At 34.0% G+C, this 20,167-nt stretch overlaps 1 protein-coding gene across 1 annotated transcript in view; it reads right to left on the bottom strand.

Annotated features, from left to right (window-relative positions):
* LOC127847700 (fibropellin-1-like) overlaps positions 1-8,254 on the bottom strand; it is a 160,040-nt gene extending 151,786 nt beyond the window's left edge. The window contains exons 1-2 of the mRNA XM_052379778.1: positions 8,187-8,254; positions 3,662-3,803 (exon numbers count right to left, since the gene is read on the bottom strand). The gene's annotated coding sequence lies outside the window, so the exon portion shown is untranslated. The remainder of the gene's footprint in view (positions 1-3,661; positions 3,804-8,186) is intronic.
* Between the last annotated feature and the right edge of the window lie 11,913 nt (positions 8,255-20,167).

The raw sequence follows: 20,167 nt of genomic DNA, 5'->3' as shown, positions 1-20,167 counted from the left end.
TAGGAAATGTATCAGTATTCGAATATTTCCTATAGAATAATAATTCAGTTATGTTCTTATTAATTTTTTCCTAACACTGTAACAAGCAAGAATGGCGCAGTCGGACAGGTCTCGATGGCTACAAAATTGGTACCAAACAAACTGCATACACGATTCATACAAAGTAGTTGTGCGTCGAAGTTTTTTCATGCTATGGTTTAACTTTTATGTTTTGTTTTTTCCGAGTTGTATTGTCATGTATCCAACAGATCATTTAACCATAATGCTGTCTAAAATATGTTGCCTCTATCATAGAAAATATTTAAGATGGATACATTGCAAATATATACATGTCGCACTGATTTAGTATAAGTAAATAAAAATATGCCGACCGGTTTCGTTCAGCTCATCAGGGCATATACTGTTACGGACCTCTGCTTTGAGGTATACCGTTTTAATGACTTGATTAATTACAGCTTTCAAATAGCTGTTTATATAGTGTTACGCTTGTTCCATCCGTTTTGATATATGACACAAGTCGATAATACACCTTTAAACAATAATTTATTCGTGCGAAGATATATCTTTAGAAATAATCGCAATAAACAATCCGTTAGAGAGCAACACAATGTTAGTGCTTCCTAACCGCCAGCACCCCGGTAATTATACTAGGGTAGTATTTACAACGTTAATGGCGTGTGGCGCACACTCAGTCAGTTCTGCGTTCGTTCAGTATTCATAAATAATACAATAAAAGTGTTAAAATGCTACCAAAATCAGTGTTACTTAATGTAAACCATCTTTATACCACTTGATTATTACTATAGAACTTATGTGATAACGACTAAAAGGTATTTACTTCGAAAAATGAATGACTGTCTCTCGACAAAAATTACGTCTATTCTAGATCATGACTGTTGCTCAACTGTCAGCTGTTTTTACTTATTGTTCAATAATGATGACCAAAATTGGTCAGTGGCCAATATTCTGGGCAATGACCAAGATTCTGGTCATTAATGACCCGAATTCTGGGCATCAATGACCAAAATTGGTCAGTGATGTGACTGACCAAAAATAATGACCAACAAATTAGAACGATGCATTACTTCATTTACCATATGTCATAACAATCAGACAAAATGGCGCCTTATATAGAAATCAATGAAAAATACAAAGAATTCAAATGGATGGCTCACTGCTAGATTAAAGTTCTGGTGATGTTAAGATTATATAGACTCAGTTGTGTACATTTGTCAGTTGTTTTATATAGTCACATAATGTCACCAGAATAGAATGAACAACTTAAGAGGAAGTCAATTGAACAAGTAAGTGCAACTGTTTCACCTTGGGTGTATCAATACCATACGTAACATAACGTCTAATGTGTGAAACCAACAACGTCAATTTATGTCATTTTTTATAACGACGTCAAATATGAAAACTATAAAAAAAACATTGTCCTCGAACACCCAAAAGTCCTGGCCCCCATGTTTTTGTCATAATTTTGTTCTTGCAATGGTGAGTGAAACCACATTTTTCCGCTGCTCATAAGAATTATTGCCTCCCAATTGAGTTCTATGACTTTTGTTCAAAAAGCTTGACACAACTTATAACATTGAAACGCATTTTTGAATAAAAAAATATCTCAAAATTTCTCTTTTGAAAAATATTTGTTAAAGGAAGTATTGGTTTCGTTTTCAAAATAGTATGCATATGCTGTTTTGTTTAGCCAAGAGGTTACCAAATAATAACAAACCCATAGGTTATTTCTATGTTGATAAAGCTCGCCAATATTAACGTTGCTCTAACTTATGCCTTCATATATAAAATTACCGTTACGAAGACTACAATAGTTTCCGTACTCATAACGATTTTTAAAGATTCAAGCGTACATCATCAAGGATACTGTTATGAACAGTCACCTCGTACAACAAAGGAAAACAAAACAAGGTGCGTGAAGCTGGTACACCGCTCAGTAATCGACATCAGCTCCGCAAATTACGAATGCTGATCTGGCACAGCAACTGGCTCGACATTTCAGATCAGTATTCATGTTAAAGGTGTTACGGCGAATGCTGAGCCAGCTCAGCACCAAGCGCGACATTCAAGATCAGCATTTGTTTCAAAAGTGTTACTGCCAATGCCGAGTCAGTTTAGCACTCCAGCGCGACATTCAAGATCAGCATTCGTTTTAAAAGTGTTACTGTGAATGCTGAGCCAACTCAGCACTCCAGCGCGACATTCTAGATCAGCATTCATTGCAAAAGCGTTAAGGCAAATGCTGAGCCACCTCATTACTCAAGCGCGACATTCCAGATCAGCTTTCGTTTTTAAAGGCGTTAAGTTGAATGATGTGCCAGCTCAGCACTCCAGTGCGATACTTTAGATCAGCATTCGTTTCAAAGGCGTTTAGGTGAATGCTGAGCCAGCTCAGCACTCCAGCGCGACATTCCAGATCAGTATTCAATTGTAAAGACGTTAAGTTGAATGCGTTATATATGGTTGAATATTTATAGTTGATAACACTAATAGTTTAATCTTGCTTAAGGCAAGCATTGATATATATATATATATATATATATATATATATATATATATATATATATATATATATATATATATATATATATATATATATATATATCGTATCAGTGTAAAAAAGGATGATAGTTATATGTTTATTACATATTCGAAAATCGTTATAATATGTTTATTAAATATAACGAAAAAAGCATTTTTCGAATTTTGTTGGTGCGTACTTGATTTGTACTTTAAATACAATTTATGTTAAAATGTTAAAAAGTGTGGAGAATTATGCTGCGATAAAATCAAAGGTAATTTAAGTACTCATTGTTTACGTGATGCATGCATGATTGTAAATGACAACATGTTAATGGATGTATGCTTAATTATATGAATTAACAAGACAACACAAAGCACGTATATTCAGCATGTTTTTATGTCAACATTACCTTTTGTCTGAAGCATTGAAATATGATCACTTTGATAACGATGACTTAAATGTATCATACGCGATCATATTAATTCCTAGCTGATTAATAAAAAGCTATAAATTGCACAGATTGAGCATGAGATTATAATATAATCGAGTATAAAGGCTAGTGTAATGAACGTGTCATAGACGCCCTTTTTACAGCACCCTATCATTCTTCCGTTTGTTGACCGGTCGGCTGTTTTTGTCAAGGGACCAATTTGCGACAATTTACAGAAACGACACAAACTTTAAAATAAACGAAAATGTCAATATTAAAAAAAAAAATTTAACTATTCGTAAAAAAACTACATATAATAACATGGGCCGAGTTCCTTTGTGAAATAAAATGTGTTATATGATCGAAGTAAGCGAACTCTGATATTGGTGGCAATTAGATATATACCGATAAAAACGTGATGGGTAGTCCCCGGGTATGACTTCAAGGGGACCAGAAAATGAACCGTGAACATTCATGTAAAAGAAAAATACAGATAAAGATCATTATGGTTTGTTCCAACACCAGTGTTGAGTTTACCGTTTCGTTAATATATGCTTAAACATATCGCTACTTATATATACATAACCCATAAACTTACATTCATATATATACAGTACATGTAACTTCATTTAAAATATATTTATGGTAACTTAATAGTAACAAATTAAGATGAATATTTAAAATGTTACCTTTCTTTCAAATTATCCGTGACACACTTCCAATTGAGCTAAAGCGAAAACAAGTGTACGTCAGTACAAATAGTTGTGTATTTGTGTATTCTCCTAGCTTATTCATACTCGTAAAGCCGTTTTGGACATGCCTCGTTGATTCCTTTGAACAAATACAATGACATGAAATTTGATCTATCGTTTTACACGATAGACATAAATATACTGTGGTTTGAACAACTTTAGTGATATTATTTTGGCCTTGTTAAATGGAACTCTTTTATTGATATATGTTCTACAAATTGAAGCTGTTCCATACTAAGATTGCTGTAGCCATTTCAAAAAGTGCAGGTCAGAGATTATATTTAATGGAAAAAAGTTATTCTTTTATACACACGGAGACGAAATTAAACTTTCTTTTGTTCGTATACGGTTATGACATTACCTTCATGTCTATCACAGACAGTGTATGTTAATTGTCATTTGAAACTGCATATATTATTTGTACGTTTAAATTCATTGTATATTATTGTATATTGTTAAATAAGTATCGTTTTCTTATTTTCATTTGAACCGGTTTTACAACGGAGGTGACCTATTTATTCTGCTCGATTTAGCCATTTTTTATATTACAACTAAACTAATAAGTTGAAGATGTTTTTTTAACTTGAAGATTCTTATTATAAGGTATATAAATACTTATAATTAATATAAGTAGTAGTGGTAGAAGTAGTAGTACTAGTAGTAGTAGAAGTAGAAGAAGTAGTAGTTGTAGGAGTAGAATTAGTAATAGAAGTAGTAGTAATTGTAGTAGTAGTAGTAGTCGTAGTACCAGTAGCAATAGCAGTGGCAGTACCAGTAGTAGTAGTAGTAGTAGTAGTAGTAGTAGTAGTAGTAGTAGTAGTAGTAGTAGTTGTAGTAGTAAAATAAGAAGTAGTAGTAGTAGTAGTAGTAGTAGTAGTAGTAGTAGTAGTAGTAGTAGTAGTAGTAGTAGTAGTAGTAATAGTAGTAGTAATAGTAGACGCAGTAGGAGTAGAAGTAGTAGTTGTAGTAGTAGTAGTAGAAGTAGTAGTAGTAGCAGTAGCAGTAGCAGTAGCAGTAGTAGTAGTAGTAGTAGTAGTAGTAATAGTAGTAGTAGTAATAATAGTAGTAGTAGTAGTAGTAGTAGTAGTAGTAGTAGTAGTAGTAGTAGTAGTAGTAGTAGTAGTAGTAGTAATAGTAGTAGTAATAGAAGTAGTAGTAATAGAAGTAGTAGTAGTAGAAGTAGTAGAAGTAGTAGTAGTAATAGAAATAGTAGTAGAAGAAGTAGTAGAAGCAGTAGTAGCAGTAGTAGTAGTTTTAGTAGAAGTAGTAGTAGTAGTAGTAGTAGTAGTAGTAGTAGTAGTAGTAGTAGTAGTAGTAGTAGTAGTAGTAGTAGTAGTAGAAGTAGTTGTTGTTGTAGTAGTAGTAGTAGTAGTAAAAGTCAAAGAAGAAGTAGAAGTAGTAGTAGTAGTAGTAGAAGTAGTAGTAGTATTAGTAGTAGTAGACGTAGCAGCAGTAGAAGTAGCAGCAGCAGTAGCAGTAGCATTAGCAGTAGTAGGAGTAGTAGTACTAGTAGCTGTATTGTTGAAGTAGTAGTGGTTGTAGAAGTAGTAGTAGTAGTGGTAGTAGTAGTAGTAGTAGTAGAAGTAGTAGAAGTAGTAGTAGTAGTAGTAGTAGCAGAAGCAGTAGCAGTAGCAGTGGTAGGAGAATAAGTAGTTGTAGTATAAGTAGTTGTAGTAGTAGTAGTTGTTGTTGTTTTTGTTGAAGTTGTTGATGTAATATTAGTAATAGTTGTAGTAGTAGTAGTAGTAGTAGTAGTAATAGTAGTAGTAGTAGTAGTAGTAATAGTAGTAGTAGTAGTAGTAGTAATCGTAGTAATAGTAGTAGTCGTAGTAGTGTAGTAGTAGCAAATGTAGTAGTAGGAGTAGAAGGAATAGTAGTAGTAGCAGTAGAACTAGCAGTAGTAGTTGTAATAGTAGTAGAGTAGTAGTAGCAGTAGCAGTAGCAGTATTAGGAGAAGTAGTAGAAGTAGTAGTTGCTGTAGTAGAAGTAGCAGAAGAAGTTGTAGTAGTATTAATAGTAGACGCAGTAGTAGAAGTAGAAATAGGAGTAGGAGTAGAAGGAGTAGTAGTTTAAGTAGTAGTAGTAGTATTAGTAATAGCAATAGTAGTAGTAGTAGAATAAGAAGTAGTAGTAGTTGAAGTAGTAGTTGTAGTAGTAGTAGTAGTAGAAGTAGTAGTAGTAGTAGAAGTAGTAGTAGTAGTAGTAGTAGAAGTAGTAGTAGTAGTAAGTCAGTAGTAGAGTAGTTGTTAGTAGTAGTAGTGTAGTAGTAGTTTGTTGTTGAGTAGTAACATAAGTCGTAGTAGTAGTAGTAGTAGTAGTAGTATGTAGTCGTAGTAGTAGAACGTAATAAGTAGAAGTAATAGCTAGTAGTAGTATACGTAATGTAGTTAGTAGTAGTAGTAAGAAGTAGTAGAGTAGTAGTAGTAGTCGGTATCGTAGTAGTAGACGTGCAGCAGTGTAGAAGTAGCAGAAGGAACAGCAGTAGCAAGTACCATTAGCAGTATAGGAGTAGTATAGAGTAGTTGTTGTGGTTGGAAGTAGTAGTGGTGGTAGAGAGTAGTAGTAGTAGTAGTAGTAGTGGCTGTAGTGTAGTAGTAGTAGTAGTAGTAGTAGTAGTAGTAGTAGTAGTAGTAGTAGTACGTTAGTAGTATTAGTAGTAGTAGATAGTAGTAGTAGTAGTAGTAGTAGCAGTAGCAATAGCAGTGGTAGGAGAATAGTAGTAGTATTATAAGTAGGTGTAGTAGTAGTAGTAGTTGTTGTTGTTGTTATTTTTGTAGTAGTAGTTGTAGAAGTAGTAGAAGTAGTAGTTGTTGTTGTAATAGTAGATATAGTAGTAGTAGTAGTAGTCGTAGTAGTAGTAGTAGTAGTTGTAGTAATAGTAGTAGTAGTAGTAGTCGTAGTAGTAGTAGTAGTAGTTGTAGTAATAGTAGAAGTAGTAGTAGTAGTAGTAGTTGTAGTAGTAGTAGTAGTAGTAGTAGAAGTAGTAGTAGTAGTAGTAGTATTAGTAGTAGTAGTAGTAGTAATACTTCTAGTAGTAGAAGTAGTAGTAGTAATAGTAGTAGTCGTAGTGTAGGAGTAGTGTAGGAGAAGTAGCAGTAGTAAAAGTAGTAGTAGTAGTAGTAGTAGTAGTAGTAGAAGAAGTAGTAGTAGTAGTAGTAGTAGTAGTAGTAGTAGTAGTAGTAGTAGTAGTAGTAGTAGTAGTAGTAGTAGTAGTAGTAGTAGTAGTAGTATAAGAAGTAGTAGTAGTAGTAGTAGTAGTAGTAGTAGTAGTAACAGTAGTAGTAGTAATAAGTGTTGTTTTTTTTGTTGTTGTAGTACAGAAGTAGTAGTATAAGAAGTAGTAGTAGTAGTAGTAGTAGTAGTAGTAGTAGTAGTAGTAGTAGTAGAAGTAGTAGTAGTAGTAGTAGTAGTAGTAGTAGTAGTAAAAGTAGTAATAGTAGTAGTAGTAGTAGTAGTAATAGTAGTAGTAGTAGAAGTAGTAGTAGTAGTAGTAGTAGTAGTAGTAGTAGTAGTAGTAGTAGGAGTAGTAGAAGTAGTAGTAGTAGTAGTAGTAGAAGTAGTAGTAATAATCATTCCACAAATAGTTCCAATGTGACTTTGACATACCATAATATATTGAACTAATGAGATCGCATGATCACTCTGTGCCATTCATACTCATCAGTCAGTCATCTTATTAAACATGCAGTAGTAATCGCATGATGTGCCTTTATTTGGTGGTCCATGTGTAATTATTGACTGAGTTTTTGTGATCTTCAATACGATTGTCTAAAGGTTAAGGTATTGATTGAGTGAACTGATTAAATTCATGTCTGGAGACCTTTAGAATACAATATAACAAAAGGATGCGCTCATCTAAAGCCAGAAGGAAGTGAACTATTATGATAAGGTAGGTGAACTATTATGATAAGGTAGTGTAAAGAATAATACTATTTTATGAAAGATTGAAGATGAAGATGAAGATGAGGATGAAGATGATGATGATGAAGATGATGATGAAGATGAGGATGAAGATGATGATGATGAAGATGATGATGAAGATGATGATGATGATGATGATGATGATGATGATGATGATGATGATGATGATGATGATGATGATGATGATGGACACTAAAGCAAAATCGAAAGTACGGTGTCTTAGATTGAACGAGGATTTACGCTCATCCATTAAAATAGATATATTTATAACGAGAATGTATTTGACATGATTATTTTAAATGCCCTTGATAAATTCAATATCCGCATTTACATGTGTACACATATTAATTATTAATACATTCTCGAATTAATTAAGTATCGCATCGCATCCCGAAAACCCGAAATAAACATTTTTATTGCAACAAAAATATACATGTAAACCATTATTCAAAGTACTTAATGCTGCTTCCGTGTTCATTAGAAAACCTATGAATATTAAACTTTAAATGATACAATATAAACTGTATTTAATATTAAATACCTCTCTTTACTGCTGTGTTTTATCAATCCGTGTCTACACAAATGAAATCGAAAGTATCGTCATAGAGGGTTTATTAGGGTATTTCCATTAGCGTATACGGTAGTCATTAATCTACAATGGTGCAAAAAAATATATTAAAGCTGATTCGACACAGATTATCACATGATTGAGAGATGAATACATGAAGCTGCACATCTTGTTTGAATCGTTTGAACAAACAACTCATTAATCGAAGTGGGTTAATCATTGTTTCATTGTATAGTCAGTATACGAATAATATTGGTCTAAATACTATTTTGGGTTGGTCCTTCTACAAATAGATTTGAACGTTGCACTAGTAATTGGTAATTGATTGTTTTGGCAGTTTATGCCAACTATGATATCGAAAGCTTATGAAACGGTATGATTTTTCGTTTCATAAGTTTATTTGTATTGACTTCTTTGTTACTTGAAATATAATTTAATTAACTAAATCAAATTATTAAACGCTCTCTGTACGAAGTGAGTTTTTGTTACCAAAATGACCAACTAACATATTTTAATAATTGGCTAGTTGAAATAGTTTGCAACGGCGTAATGGTGACAACAAAACGAACACTCGGGATAACATTATGCGTTGGACACACGTCGATTATGCGTCTTTTCCTCGATCGCATTGACGCTGCAAGCCTAACAAACAGACATTAGCGCAAGCACTTCAGTTTACGCATGCACCCGTCGAAAGGGCGACATGCTCACATCGTCCGTCGCGCGATGTTTTACTTATTGCGCGTTGGTGTAGGAAGGCGTCCATTTAATTTATGTTTGCTAAAGTGTGTGTTCGTGAATTCTTATGTGCGAGCGTGGCATCGTGCGTGCGTGTGGGGAGGGTGGTTGCATAGAACTATGCGTGCATGTGTGTGTGTTTGTTTGCTTGTGTTAATGGATACATTTAATTGTAACAAAAACAGTTACATGTTATCTTTGAAAAGCAACATTTCGATAAGGAAGTACGCGACGGGTTATTCGTAGAAGAGGGTGCCATATCCGGGACTAGAGCTAATTGCAACCGGTTAATGTTCCGTTGGTCAGTCTTGAGTTGCTTCAATCTGACACTTTCCAGGCGTACGTTGTCCTGTTTGTAACCTTTTTTTGTTTGGAAATGGCTTTACCAACCAAAGTTTGAATTCGTCAAAAGAAAATAGTTCGTTGCGATTTTTGCCACTCTAGCATACGAATAGTTTTCTGTATCAAGGTCAGGCCCCTCCACGAAGTCAGGTTTTTTAAGGCGCAATTAAGTTAGAACTTTTGCATTGATCTTTGTTAGGTCTTTGCTTATGAAAATGCCAGTTTGTTTTAGAAGTTCGGCACTTTTCATTATCTCGATTTTGATTGGCGTCGTTGTTGTTCGCCTTAATCGCATTGCATGCCTGCACTGAGCCCAATGGCAGAAATCTTCTCAAAACAAAAATGTACGTTTTTTGGGTGAGTATATAATATTACTAATGTCAATATTGTTTTAAAAATCTGAAACCAACATATGAACATGACAGATGAATGTTGAATAAAATTAATTAAATATATTGTAATGGTTTAATAAATCAAATCTTGTTAACTTCATGGAAATAATAAGGAATCGATTCAATCGATACCCATACGTTTTCACTTATTCGTTGCAGGACCAAACATTGTGTCCATCAAACCTGGACAATTATTGTTTATTACCCAATAGTGTACATGACTGAGTGTTTGGCAACCAAACAAAATTAAATTCAATTGCAAAACCCTATTATTTCGTTGTAACTTAATCTGAAAGTTAATTCGAGTGTGATTTTTTCAACGTTTTATCTGTTTAAAGCGACCATATCCGATTGTTATGTCAACATTTTATTTATGAAATCTAACACAACACATGACTGTGAACAAGGAAAAAGGAATGCCCAGTATTAACATATACTGCATTTTAAATATAAATATATCATAAATCAAATATTGCCAACTTCAATAAATGAAATAATACGAACTGTTTACGCCGAGACCGACACGCTCGTAATCATGTCTTGCAGTTTTAACAAAAAAACATTTGAGCCTTCATAAATAAAAAAGATTTTCAGCGTTTATCCTTTTTTCGAAAATAAAGATTGCCATTTAGGATTCTAAAAAATTAAATTGAAAACACAGGTTTAATCGTTGATGGTTGCTTTTCAGTTAAAAGTCGCTTATCCACGCGCGTGAAATGTTTGTTATGTAGTTAATTGCATATATATGTATTGCATTATCAATTCATGTTTATGAATCAATACATATTTCATAGCAAATGTTCTATCTTTGTATATATGTATGGTGCAATTTGCAGAATAAATAGCATGTAGGAAGAATTTGAATACAGCACATGTATGTACTTTGATATTATTTATACTTCAAAAGATCATATGATATTAGTATGTACCATTTTATTGTATAACATACGTTCAATATAAGTCTGTTATTCTTGAAGTATATGGAATGCTAAAATTATAGAAATATGCAGTTTTCTTTCCAATCATTCGAACCGCACATTTATATTTGATGCGTTTTTTTTATGAAAATCTTACCACGATACGTTTCGGTACAAAGTTGATATGTCGGTAGCCTATTCTTCCTGGAATTTAAAGAATCACATATGGTATTAATTCATCATGGAAAACTAAATAATTGTGGTATATGATATTGCAACTTTTGCTTTGCCAATAATGATGATGAAATAAGTAAGTTTTATAAATATATACGTGTGTTCGAAAGTGTACGATATACGTACATGCCATTTGTTTTTTGTGATAAAGGAACTAGTTCAGAGTTTGGTTAAATGACAATTTTAAAATGATTGCAATTTATTCAAAAAATGTATGCTTTATGTTTAAATAAGCGAAATAACGCTCTTGACGAAGAAACATTTTTAAAACATTTGCTCATTAACGGATACACATCATTCGAAATCGGTAAAATAATAAAGCGTGTGTAACGCTTTTGATCGATTATTTTGAAAATACGTAAATTATTATTATAGCATTTATGTTTTGCTCATTAGTACGAAAGGCTGCGTAAAGCAGTGTTAATGCTTTTGGCTTTTGCTTCGCAACAGGGTATGCGTCCAAGGGACAGCGATACTGTTTAATACACGCTTTTTTCTTGCCATTATAATTAGTTACGACTTATAGCAACATTATCGATTTATTGATAAGCACAGTTCTTTTCATTTGATTTACAAGAAATAAGAAAACTGTGCGAATGTCCATTTAAATACTGACCAGTGAATGCTATCAGCAAAAACTTAGTCAGCAGAATCCATACCAAGAGATCCTTGCAAAGAGTAACATCACACGGTCAGCAGAATCCATATCAAGAGATCCTTGCAAAGAGTAACATCACAGTTCTTCATCAGAACCCATATCAAGAGATCCTTGCAAAGGGTTACATCACACGTCGGTTGACCGCCTATGGGTAATTAAAGACATAACATATTAAAGACGTACAAACACAATTGACAATTTGCAAAGATGGTATGGATGTAAATTTCAAGATGTGAATTGGATTTAAAGTACTCTGCCATCTTTTAACATTGACTGTTTCGTGTAAAAAGCAATATACCATTGGATTTCAAAAGAGGCGATATGTGCTAGGCAATTTTGTAGCCCTAGCTGTAAATGTGGATTGCCATTATATATGCGCCGCGCTCCGGGAAAACCGTGCTTAATGCATGTACGCGAAGCCTCGTCACAGCTTAGGTAATGCTTGCGCTAATCTTGGACGATACTGTCCGCTAGACAAGATTATCGTTTCAAGGTGAATACCTCTACACGAAAATTACCATAAAGGCGTAAAATGTCGTCCCTGAAATGACTCGGCGGACTGCACTGGCTTCTATGGGGCGATACTCTACGCACGTTCATTAAACCCGGTTTTCCCAGAAAGGGACTCAATGATGTATTCTCCGTTAAACACCCCGTAATTTCGCATTTATTGGGTATTCTAGTAACTATTCCATACGTAACATATTTATGTGAATATTAGCCCTTAAAGCGGGTATATACGATTTTGTAAAATATTTATGAATTTATATAAACTGTGTAAAAAAACTTATTATATATATATTTCAATATAAATTAAAATAAAAGTTAAGAAGAACATGTGTCGAAAAATGCGAAATAAGCCATATATTTAATTCTGAAATTGAAAACGGCTGTACAGCCGAATTCGCCAGCATGTATACCATACATGTACGATGTGCATCTAAACTTACGAGGGGTGTTCCAGAAGATCGTGGATTTTCGCTATAACTTTCATTTGGTAGCATAAATGGACAAACAAATAGCATGTTAAGAATATTTCGTCCTTTCCAAATATACTCTCCAAATATTATGGAAATACATAAAACAATAAATATATATCAGAGATTTAAACATGTGCACAATGCGCAGACCGACGCACGTGTAACGTTTCTGTTCAACGTCAATGACGTTATGAAGTTAACAACTGTCAAATCTTTTCCACATAATCACCTCCAACGCGAATGCACTTTATGTGTCGGGAAATCCACTTGTCAAAAGTGTCTCTATACCAGTCAGCGTCAAAAGACGACACGATTCGCTTTGCTGCAACTGTAAGTTCCTGTTTACTTGCAAAGCGAATACCGCGCAACTGCGATTTAACTTACGGGAAGACGCGGAAGTCCATAGGGGTCAAATCCGGGCTGTAAGGAAAAATTTGCCGTTAATTATGTTTATCAACGACATTTAAACCAAATTTAAATTCGCGTAACGCTCATACTTATAATAAAATACACGCGTGCGCCGCATGTCGTTACTGAGGTCTCTATGGCAACGCGTTTTAAACGCGCTTTATGGAATTCATGCATTTTTAGCTTATATATAAAGTCCGTGATAATTGGTTTGTATAATATGTAAATTTCATTGACTTTTATCAGCAAACTAATAAGTTATAGCGAAAATCAACGAACTTCTGGAACACCCCTCGTATTTTAACGGTTTATTATACAAAGACGAATGCTTCGGTTATTGTAGGAAAATATGTACGTCACTATCGGCTCGGGGCGCTAATTTGTCTTTGCTGCATTTTATAAAATTCGGCTTTAATGTATAATTTTTCTTGCCTATTTTGTGTTATTGTAGCATATTTTATCAATATATTACAATTAAACACATATAAAAAATCGTATATACCCGCTTTAACAACGATGTCATTTTTAAGGTCAGAGATGCCAAATATGCCCCGCCTTCTGCCTGACTTTATAACCTTATAAACTTTCGAAAGTATCATCAGAAGTATCTTAATGGCTCATAAAAAGTGAGGATCTGTAATTATTACTGATTTTAAAATAATTTTTGCATATTTTATTAATAAACGTTATCATCTTTATCAATAAACAATATCTATATGCTATTGGATATTACCATTAAAATGATCAATACAACTTGTTTTTGAGCTCAAAATAAAGTGTCCTCCAACTCAATTTTGTTTACAAATATTCGGTTTAGTAACATCGCTGTTTACCGGTGTGTAGAAATACCGAAATCCCCGTAATTACCGAAATCCCTGTTATAAACCCCGCTGTACAAACATTAAAGTATCAAAAAAATCGTTGGAGTGCTTTATTATAGTAGAAATCAGTGATATAGACAAAAACGTAACAACAATCTCACCTTTTATGAGCCTTTAAAGGGAAACAGATACATGCAGACACAAACATAATAATATTTTATAAAGGTACACTATAATGACATTACACTTAAAACTTTCAAAAATTAGATGGTGTGCTAAAATAGGACGATTTTGATGATCGGTAATTTCCGGAAATCGTTCAGCTATTTCCGCCTACATTTACTCACTCTGGGCCCAACCGGCATTTTATTGCATACTCTTTACGGAGACTCCGGAGATGGACTAAGTGTTACGATTGTCATTTACTCTGATAACGTACTGTTTGCACTGTCTTTCTTTGCCGTGAAATAATACTCTTTGGAACAAAGAATAATCACGCCGCAGGGTATACACTGAAGGCCTCAAGGTAGCGGTTCACATCCCCATACCTGTTAGTATTTCAGTCGCGTTATGTGAAAACTGGCTTAATGCATGTGCGCAAAATGTCATCCCAGATTAGCCTTTGCAGTCCGCACAGGCTTATCTTGGACGAAACTGCTCACTTTTATAGTAGTTTTCGTTTAAAGGAAGCTAAGCTGGAACGACAATTTACGCGTATGTATTAATACCTGGTTTAACAGAATGTGCTCATTGGTCAGCCGCCACGTAGCAAGAGTAATATAGTGTTACCATTGGAATGATTTTACCGTAAAAGCCGCTTACATGAGATCCGCGTCATGCAAAAAGGGATCTTATGTCATATGCGGCTGAGCATCCGCACGGTCTGGTCAGTAGCTACCTAATTCGCTATTGCGCATTCCGGTCTGAAGCTACGGTGGCCGCATATGGCATTAAACCCATTTTCGTATGACGCGAATTATGTTATATATAGATCAGATGAGAACATTCAGCTCACGTTTTGCCACCAGATACCAACAGCACACTGCCATATCTTTTGTATGGAATCATACCTTGAGGCTGCGTGAAGCGAGGCTTAGAAAAAAAACGGGCGCGTGTTCACAAACCGATCCTAAGATATAAGTCTAAAACAAACCCGAGCACGTATCCACAAACCGATCCTAAGATATAAGTCTAAAACAAACCCGGGTGCGTGTTCACAAACCGATCCTAAGACATAAGTCTAAAACAAACCCGAGCACGTATCCACAAACCGATCCTAAGATATAAGTCTAAAACAAACCCGGGTGCGTGTTCACAAACCGATCCTTAGATATAAGTCTAAAACAAACCCTGGCCTGTATTCACAAACCGATCCTAAGACTTAAGTCTAAAACAAACCTGGGTCCATATTCACAAACCGATCCTAAGACATAAGTCTAAAACAAACCCGAGCACGTATCCACAAACCGATCCTAAGATATAAGTCTAAAACAAACCCGGGTGCGTGTTCACAAACCGATCCTAAGATATAAGTCTAAAACAAACCCGGGCCTGTATTCACAAACTGATCCTAAGACTTAAGTCTAAAACAAACCTGGGTCCATATTCACAAACCGATCCTAAGACATAAGTCTAAAACAAACCCGGGTCCGTATTCACAAACCGATCGTAAGAAATAAGCTTAAAAAAAAAATTCTTAAAACTGTAACGTACTAAAACTTCTTGAAAGTCAAGTATTGCGTGGTACTGAATGCATTTAATTATATAATTCTTTATTAAGAACAATATGTTAATGGTATTAGCACCAGTGTTAGCCTGTATGTATGCAAAATGTGGGCTATTTGTATTTAGTATAAGACTATCTTTTATTCTTAAGTCTAAAAAAAGTACGGGCACTGAACCTTACACCTTTTGAGTCGTTTGGTTTGAGTATTAACGTATCTGGTTTTGCCGCTAACTTTATAAGCTATTTTCATTATAGTGTTTGCAATTGTCTTTTATTTGAAAATAGACGGTCAAACGGTGTGAAGTATTGTCAGTTGTTGTTTAGTTCAGTTAATCTGATGTTTCATTATGCAAATACATTGATTTATAAATTTATAGAACAAATCGTACAAAACGCATGAATTGCAAACAGTAAGAGTTATCTTATATCTTTGAAAATAAATCACAACGCCAGTACAAGGAACTGACCAATTCAAGAACATCGAATCTTAGAGGTTGCGGTGGCGTAGTGTATATGGTGTCCGCTTGACTATCACGAGATCCTAGGTTCGATCCCCACTCAGGGTGAATTCTAAAGATTTCTTCTATCAACACCAAGTACTGGTTCTTCTTAGGAAACAGACTCGAGAGTATGACAATACGGTAAGAGCTTTCGATCTTAAATAAATTTAAACTAAATTCAGCGATTTTTACAAGCGATATGATCAAACTAATCTGACATGACCACAATAAGCTTGAATATTTCTATAAAATCGAGCTAAAATTACTAGGTCTAAACAAAATAAGAGAGTTCTATGCGTATACTAACCGGATATGACGACGGTGCACACCACTATTGCCCACAACTCCTTTGCAAAGAAGCTTGCTACGTATCAGCACGACGCTGCAAACGATGGACCCCGCGATTATGGCGGGCCCGGGGCCGTACCTTTGTATCGTAGAAGTCCACATAATGCATTGAAAATACAATCCAAAACGATTTAAATGCGAATAGTTGTTCAATATAAAAATACGATGAAACACGACTATAGCGGGGCCGGGAGCGTAGCAAGGTATCAGACACATTTGCAAATGCCTTAAAAACAGATGAAAGGGTTTGTCGGATCATTCGTTTTTAGATAAAAAAATATATAAATGTATTTCGGATAATTGGTTTTTGGATCATTCGTTTTTAGATGATTTGTGTTATAATTGCTTTTTGAATCATTCGTTTTAAGTGTTATTATATCTCCCATTTTGTATCTATGCATACATGACAGTAGTAAGGTATTGTTCTGTTCTAATTTCCCAAATAGTTTGTTATTGCTGTTATCACGGCCTACACGGCAAAGTCAGTCGGATCTTTATTTTCTGCAATTTCTTGATCAATAAATTTTGATAAACCAGAATGAGATGTGTTGGTCAAATATTTGAATACTACGACATATGTGTACGAGAGATATAGGTTAAATACAAATAAAAAACACGATCGTGATAGAAATAATTGTTATTCTCTAACTATAGCACGTGATTATTTTATTCGACATAAAATTCGCTAGTCTTGACTTAACGATAAGTGACCAATTGTATAAAAATAATCCGTTATTTTTTTTTTTTAATTAAGGCAAGTGATTTATTGTCTTTACACACTCCGCTAGTCTTTACTTTTCGGCAAGTGACCCAGTGTGTATATAAAAGTCAGTTAGAATTTACAGGTAATTAATGAAAATTGCCTATATACTATCTGCTAGCATTGAAATGACATCAAGTGAATAATTGCCTATATACAATTCGCTAGTATTTTATTTACGGCAAGTGAATACTTGCCTTTATATAATTCGCTAGTATTTAATTTACGGCAAGTGAACACTCGCCAATATACAATGCGCTAGTATTTAATTTACGGCAAATGAACACTTGCCAATATACAATGCGCTAGTATTTAATTTACGGCAAGTGAACACTCGCCAATATACAATGCGCTAGTATTTTATTTACGGCAAGTGATCAATATCCTATATATAATACGTTAGTATTTAATTAACGGCAAGTGAACACTCGCCAATATACAATGCGCTAGTCTTACATTTACGGCAAGTAAACAATTTTCTATATATAATCCGCTTAAAACAAAAGTATAAGCGAGTCAAGATTAATCTTTATGAAAAATTAAAATTATTGGTATCATCGGGATTTTTTATCATTCTTCAGCAGGATTCTTATAAAGACTCCTTTCCACTCAAGAATTTCTTTAACGTGAAGCAATTAAGAGTTTCTCTTTTTTCAGTTTTGTCTTTTAAATTATTCTCTTACCAAAAATGTAAGGCTATGTCTTTTCGCCAAATCCAGACAAAAACCATTACACTGTTGACTTCCTTACCAGTTTAAACATCTTCACATAATCGTACTCTTTTACTTTCAACATGCATACATATTCATGAAGAGTTGAACCAGAATAATCAACATAGACATTTTTTTTTCCGTTCGGTTACGAAAAGCCCCTTAGGGCATATAAGATATATAGCTCTAAATATTTATAGAGAAGGGGACGTAATATTCTTTGTCTTGTAGGGTTGAGGCGGTTGATAAATTGACTTCTGAGTGCTGTCCTGATGAAGTTTCTGGCGTAATTGTTGCATAAAACGGAATATTAATAATATGATTCATTTAGTAGAACATGTTGAAATGAAAAATATAGAACGGTGTTGGCATGCGATAATGGCGTGAAAGTCGTAAGAGCTTATCTATAAATACGCTAAAGGTATAAAAAAAAATAAAGAATGTGCGTTTTACTTATTAAATAAACTACACTGAATTTAATTCTGTAATTTTACAGTCTGTTCAGGTGAAGTGCCTTTTTTTCTGCCGAAACACTACACTCGTTTTCAGGCATGTTTTCTGATTCTGTGAGGGCAAACACATAGTTTTCTATTTGTATTATCTCACAATGCGAAAACCTGCTTCTTTTCAGATTTTCGTTTCAAAAACCGAGATTCTCGTGTAGTTTTATTTTTGAAATTGTCATTTGCCGCATTAAGAAAATGCACCCGTCAATAGATAAAAGGTATTATTAAACAATACCAATCCTTCAAAATAATTTCTATAATTTCAGATCTGTGTAGCTTGGTGCCCAAAACTTGGACAGTACGCTCAATACGCCCGTAATATTTATTCAAAACAGATGCATACTCAAAATAAAATGTGGATCTGCTTCGATAATGAAACTGTGTTTCATTTAAACCGATTTATCAAGGTCACATCTTGTTTTGGAAAAAAAGACAATAAATTAACCCGATGAAGATTCAACTATACATTTTATACAATTTATAAACACATATTTGATAAACATTAGTGATATCTAAAACGGCTAAGCACGATTTCAGTCATTGCTAATTAAGACAAAACATTGAATTATTGGCAATGTATAAATAAAACCGGTTTCAAGTTTCCCGTATGATATTTGGAATCACTCCACAGTAACATTCTTCCGCGTCTTCAGTTCCTGTTTGATGGCAGTGTATTTCTCAAGTGGGATTTTTCCGAAAGTGAAGAATTTTTAAGAACAACACAATTTCAGATTACTTCCAACTTTCTGAGTACATGTAGGCAGTGTGTCTACCAGTTCAAGAATTTTTGATGGAAGAAAGGCAGTACAATATATGTGGCTGGAAACGCGATTTTGACTATTCTGGCGCTGACGTCGTTTCCGAGAAAAACGACTTTAAAATGTGCCTACCGTTTCGCCTACCGTTTCGCGTAGTTTGTCAACCAATTGTTTTAGCAATGAACAATAGTTTTATTTTCAAGTAAAACCTACAGTAAGATTGTTGATTTCGGGGAATTAAAATTTACCGTTTTTATTTTGATTTTTTATGGTTTAAACTAACCTCAGCTTATATTGCAATAAATACAGTAGGGCAGTTTACGGAATGGGTTTTGGCAATTGCTAATTTTCGGATAAAATTCCTGCGTCTGTCAAGGAAGGTTTTTCTTAGTTTTTCAGTGTGTTTTTTGTTAACCAATATAGATCTGTGTGTCTGTGTGGATGGAATTTAATGTAAAATAAATCTATTGAAATTATCACGGTGTATGTATGAGTCGTTTTGGCTGTCAAAATTAAGATTTACGACGATATTTCTTTCTCTGTTTTACCCGAAACTGGGCGAAAGTTTTCAAAATGTAACAAACTTATAATTTGATTTTTTGTTGTTGAACTTTCCTGTAATACAGTTATTAAATTTCGATGAGAGTGTTTCGTGCATATATTCTTCTTTCCATTCGATTTTCACTTTATGTAATTAACGGTTGATTGTTTAAGTAATCAGTTGATCAGTTGACAGCAGACACACTGTAATTATGAATAGAACAGGGTTGTATAATAAAATTACTTTTGCAAATGTCTAAGCAATCCCTGGATGGCAGCAATGTGATTTATTCTATTTTATGATGTTTTTGAGTATAAGTTTTAATGTTTCTATTCTTGTCAAAAATACAGATCCAGCAAACCGAAAAGTGCCAACACCAAAACAAGTGCTCATTATTATCAGGTATTACATGACTTGCACCCTGCATTTTTACCTTATATGTGTTTTGCATCCTGTAATTAAAAAAAGATTATTATTATATGTAAAATATGTGTTTAGCATCCTGTAATTAAAAAAAAAGATTATCATATGCAAAGTCAGGAGGATGTTTTGTTAAAAAAACAGAATTATGCATTCATTCAAAAATATTCAATGATAAAAATGGGCGCCGGTTGA

This window comes from Dreissena polymorpha, chromosome 10, assembly GCF_020536995.1.
Source record: "Dreissena polymorpha isolate Duluth1 chromosome 10, UMN_Dpol_1.0, whole genome shotgun sequence".
Classification (NCBI taxonomy): Eukaryota; Metazoa; Mollusca; class Bivalvia; order Myida; family Dreissenidae; genus Dreissena; species Dreissena polymorpha.
This window is presented reverse-complemented; position numbering and strand designations above follow the sequence as displayed.